The sequence below is a fragment of the Zingiber officinale genome, chromosome 7A (genome assembly GCF_018446385.1).
Source record: "Zingiber officinale cultivar Zhangliang chromosome 7A, Zo_v1.1, whole genome shotgun sequence".
Lineage (NCBI taxonomy): Eukaryota > Viridiplantae > Streptophyta > Magnoliopsida > Zingiberales > Zingiberaceae > Zingiber > Zingiber officinale.
In genome coordinates, this window is record NC_055998.1 from 57,498,448 (window position 1) to 57,504,453 (window position 6,006).

Genomic DNA, 6,006 nt, shown 5'->3' on the forward strand with positions numbered 1-6,006 from the left:
CCTCTTCTTTAGCAAGAAAGCTTCCTCTGGATCGGCAGGTGCAACTCCCGACCGCAAGAACTCTGTCAGGGCCATTCTCCCGTCGTTCGGGAAAGTTATTCCCTCCATCCGGTCGATGTGCGCCACTAGTGAGACTTGCTCGGTCGGCATTAATAAACTAGCTAGCTTTGCTAACTTATCCACCGTCTGGTTCTCCGATCATGGGATCTTCTGGATAACGACCTCCTAGAAGTTGGCATTCAGTTTCTCAAAAGTCTCTGCATAGAGCCTCAACCATGTGTTGCTTATCTCGAAGGTCTCGGATAGCTGCTGGGCGATGAGCTGGGAGTCCGAGTGGATGAGGACTTTAACCGCTCCCACATGTCGAGCTGCTTGTAGGCCGGCTATCAGCGTCTCGTACTCTGCTTCGTTGTTAGTGGCTCAGTAGTCCAGCCGAATGGGCAGCTGCATCCGGTCCTCCTGTAGTGAGATAAGCAATATATCAATCCCGCTGCCTTGCCGAGTCGATGAGTCGTTCACATATATCTTCCATGTTGCTGTCGACTCGTCACTCTGAACTTCTATGATGAAATTCGCCAAGGGCTGAGCCTTGATCGCCGATTGGAGTTGATACTGAATGTCGAACTCACTAAGCTCTGTCGTCTATTTAATCAGCCATCCGGACGCCTCTAGATTTAGGAGAACCCTCTCCAAAGCGTTATTAGTCATCACTATTATTGAGTGTGCTAGGAATTACGGGTGAAGCCTCCGCGCGACGAGTACCAATACATAAGCCAACTTTTCGAGACCAATGTAGCGGGATTCAGCATCTTTTAATATATGACTCAGAAAATATACAGGTTGCTGATCCTGGCCGTTCTTCCTAACCAAGGTCGATCCAACGGAATGTTCGTTGGATGACAAATAAATCCATAGTCGCTCACCCATAATCGGTTTAGCTAATATAGGCCGGGAGTTCAGATATTCCTTCAGCTCCTCCAACGTCCGATCGCACTCGGCGTCCCATTGGAATTTCGTGGCTCAACAAAGCACCCTGAAGAATGGCAGGCTCCGATCGGACGACTTGGATAGGAATCGAGATAGCGCCGTGATCCAACCGGTCAGCCTCTGCACTTCCTTCAAGTTCTAAGGCGGTGGCATATCTTGCAAATCTTTGACTTTGCTTGGGTTGGCTTCGATACCCCGCTCGGTTACGATATAGCCCAAGAAGCGTCCGCTCTTTGCGCTAAACAGATACTTGCTCAGGTTCAGCTTTATTCAGTATGCCCTTAGCGTTCGGTAAGTCTCGTCGATATTTGTGCATAGGTCAGCAGCTCAGAAAGATTTAATCAGTATGTCATCAACATATACCTCCATATTACGACTGATCTGTCATCGGAACACCTTATTCATCAGCCTCTGGTAGGTGACTCCGGCGTTCTTTAGTCAGAACGGCATGACGTTGTAGCAATATGTCCCGTCGGCCATGATGAAGCTAACCTTCTCTTGATCCTCCCGGGCGAGCGGCATTTGGTGGTATCCTTGATATGCGTCGAGCATGCAGATGAGCTCGCAGCCCACCCTCGAGTCCACCATTTGATCGATCCTAGGCAACGGATAGAAGTCCTTCGGGCATGCCTTGTTTAAGTCATAAAAGTTGATGCAAACCCACCATTTGTTGCCCGACTTGGAGACTAGTACAACGTTGGCAAGCCAACTCGGGAATTGGACTTCCCTGATATTGTCGGCCTCCAGTAGCTTCTCTATCTCCTTTTGGATGATCACATTCTATTCTGTGCTAAAATCCCTTTTTTGTTGTTTGACCGGCCGAGCGTCCGGTCGGACGTGAAGCTCATGCTAAGCCATGCTCAGGGAGATGCCGGGCAGCTCATGTGTCGACTAGGCGAACATGTCATGATTTTGTTTGAGACAAGCGATCAGCTCTGCCTTTTTCTCCTCCTTCAGGTTGGCGGCAACAAAGGTCGTGGCTTCCGACCGGCTCGGGTGGATCTGGACCTCCTCCTTTTCTTCATATACTAAAGAGGGAGGTTTTTCGATGATAGCATTTACCTCTAGTCGTGGAGTCTTCTGAGCGGCTTTGGCCTCATTCTTGACCATCTCCACATAACAGTGCCAAGCGGCCAGCTGGTTACCCTTGATCTCGCCCACCTGGTCGTCCACTGGGAACTTTATCTTTTGACAGTAAGTTGATACTACTGTTCAGAACTCGTTAAGAGTCAGTCGACCCAAGATGACGTTGTAGGCTGATGGTGCGTCCACTACTATGAAGTTGGTGGTCCGGGTCCTCCTCAACGACTCTTCTCCCAGTGAGATGACCAACCTTGCTTGGCTGTGTTGCAACTTTCAGGCCGCAAAAACCGTTTTTTACGTTGCGGAAACCCCGAAGTCTTGCCATCGGATCCGTGCAAAGATTAAAATAAATTCATGTACTTGTTTCTATCCTAGATCTACTCTAGATCTACACGGTAGAGATTTTATACCTTTGATGTGAAGCCCTTCGCTTATCCCGCTCGTCCAAGGTTGCCGGATCTCGAGAGTGTCAAATGAACACTCCTCTATATGTATCCACACAAACAATGAGATGGAGAAAAGATACTAGAGTGTGGTAGCACTCTTTGTGGCTCACGGCAATGGAGGAAGAGAGGGAGAGTAGAGAGGAAGAGATGAGGAAGAAGGAGTGAATGAGCACATAATTGCATTCACTTGTAATCAAGTGGCCGGCCACTTCATGGAGAGGTTATAAACCTCCATGGGATACCAAGAGTCATGGCTCTTGGTCTCCTCATGATGTGGCACACACATAAGCCAACCTTGATGATGTGGAACATCATCATTGGCCCACCTTATGCCAACACACAAATGATGTGGCATTGGTCAAGTCAAACTTAACCTTTCATCTTCCCTCTCAAGTCAATTATCTCCCATGGTTGATCAAATCTAACCATTAGTTCAAATCAATTTGATTTAATGAATCTCTATTCATTGAATTAAATTGACTCAATGAGTCCGAGTCTAAATTAGACTCATTTAACACATGAATCAAATTGAGTCTAACACAATCAGTTTAATTTGGATTACTCTTAATCCAACTTGGTTCATCACATGAACCTAATCCTCTTGGTTCATCAAATGAACCTAATCTCCATCTAATTGTCCTTTGTGTGTGACCCTATAGGTTCTTGTAACATTGGCAATGCTCCTAAACCCATTTAGAAGCATAAGTAATGAGCGGTATCTAACAACATATCATTACTACCTAAGTTATAAGAATGTTGATATCCAACATCACCTTGTGACTACTAATTGTGACCCTCACAATATATGATAATGCCCTTCTATCCTTGACATCTAGATTGATTAAATTGAGGCATAGACCGTGTCATCCTCTAATCAATCTATATCTTGAACTTCAAATAGACTCACTTTAATCAAATGAGCTCAATATCTCATATTGACTCATTTGGGCATGGCCACTTAGTGGTCTCACTCTATCAAGAATGATGATGTCACTCCCATCATATAGGAGGGATAGATCCCATCTACATCACTCACATCCCTTCGCATAATTTATTACATACCCAGTAATTGCCTTTATACTCCACCCAGTTACGAGTGACGTTTGACGAAGCCAAAGTATGTAACTCCTTATGTATGGAACCATGGTGACTTCAGGTCCAAGGACTGATAGTCATACTAATAATCACATGAGAAAGTATATGATACTCATATAACAATTCATGATACTTTCTCATGGGGGGTCATTCAGTATACATTCTCCAATGCATACCCATGTGTCAATTTGATATCTCTATATCCATGACTTGTGAGATCAAGTCATCGAGTTGACCTACATGCTAGTCTCGTCGCATTAACATTGTCCCTGAATGTTAATACTTGACTAGGAATGATTAAGAGTAGTGTTCTCTATATCATCTCACTATCGACTCAACCAATCAATTGATATAGATAATAACCTTCTACTCAAGGACGCTATTATACTTAGTTATTTGGCACCAATATAAGTAAGTATAATAACCATAAAAGAAATGTCTTTATAAACATATATAGGAATATGATACATCGAGTTCATACAACAATTATCATATGATTGGCTCTAGGGCTCTAACTAACAATCTCCCACTAGCACTAGTGTCAATCAGTGTAGAGTCTAATACCCAATGACCTAGTGTGACCATCATGCTTTCTCTGTGCCAAAGCCTTGGTCAAGGGATCAGGGATGTTAGCCTCTGTGGGTACTCTGCAAATCTTCACATCTCCTCTATTGATGATCTCTCGAATGAGATGGAAGCGTCGTAGTATGTGTTTGGTCCGCTGGTGTGAGCGAGGTTCCTTAGCCTGCGCAATTGCTCCATTGTTGTCACAATAGAGCTCAATAGGATTTGCAATGCTAGGAACCACCCCAAGTTCAGTAATGAACTTGCGGATCCAAACTACCTCCTTTGCTGCTTCTGATGCAGCAATATACTCGGCCTCTGTTATAGAATTAGCAACTGTGTCCTGCTTCGAACTCTTCCAGCTCACAGCACCACCAATCAAGCAAAACACGAACCCAGACTGCAATCTATAGTCATCCTGGTCAGCTTGGAAGCTGGCATCACTATAACCCTTTACAGCTAGCTCATCATCGCCTCCATATATCGAGAAATATTCTTTAGTCCTTCTTAAGTACTTAAGAATATTCTTGACCGCTATCCACTGACACTCACCTGGATCTGACTGGTATCTGCTCGTCATGCTCAAAGCATACGAAACATCAGGACGAGTACATAGCATGGTGTACATGATAGATCCTATGGCTGAAGCATAAGGGATCTTATCCATGCGGTCTCTCTCCTCTCTAGAAGAGGGACTTTAAGTCTTCGAAAGACTCACACCATGTGACATCGGCAGAAATCCTTTCTTAGAATTCTGCATGGCAAACCGTAGTAATACCTTATCAACATATGTACTCTGACTTAGGCCAAGCAATCTCTTAGATCTATCTCTATAGATCTTTATGCTTAGAATGCAGGTTGCTTCACCTAAGTCCTTCATTGAGAAACAATTCCCCAGCCAAGTCTTGACAGACTGCAGCAAAGGGATGTCATTCCCAATGAGTAGTATGTCATCCACATACAATACAAGGAAGACAACTGTGTTCTTAACAACCTTCTTGTAGACACAGGGTTCATCTTCATTCTTGCTGAAACTAAACTATTTGATTGCATCATCGAATCGAAGATTTCAGCTCCGAGAAGCTTGCTTTACTCCATAAATGGACTTATGCAGCTTGCATACTCTGTCAGTATGCTGTGGATCTACAAAAACCCTCAGGTTGTGTCATGTACACATCCTCGAGCAAGTTTCCATTCAGAAACACGGTTTTGACATCCATCTGTCATATCTCATAATCGTGGTGTGCTGCAATAGCAAGCATGGTCCGAATGGACTTAAACATCGCTACTGGAGAAAAAATTTCATCATAGTCAATACCATGAATTTGCTTGAAACCTTTAGTTACCAGACAACCCGTATATATCAGTCCATCTATGTCAGTCTTTCTCTTAAAGACCCACTTACACCCAATGGGTTTGACCCCTTCAGTGGATCAACCAAAGTCCATACTTGGTTGGTGTACATGGATTCCATCTCGGATCTCATGGCCTCTAGCCATTTCTCAAAATTTGGGCTCATCACAGCTTCCTGATAGGAGGTAGGCTCATTCTCAATGAGCATAACATCATCATGGTCAGATAAGAGAAATGAGTATCTCTCAGACTGACGACGTACCCTATCAGACCTGCGAAGAGGTATGTCTACTTGAACTGGTTGTTGTTCCTCAACTCCTTGTGGAACAATCTCATCATCCACAACACTTTGTGGTTCCAATTCAACTTCCATCAAGGCTTCAGTGCTATGGTCTAAATCTTGAACTTCTTCAAGATTGAACGTACTCCCACTAGTTTTTATAGAAACAAAATCTCTTTCTTGAAAAACCCCAGTCTT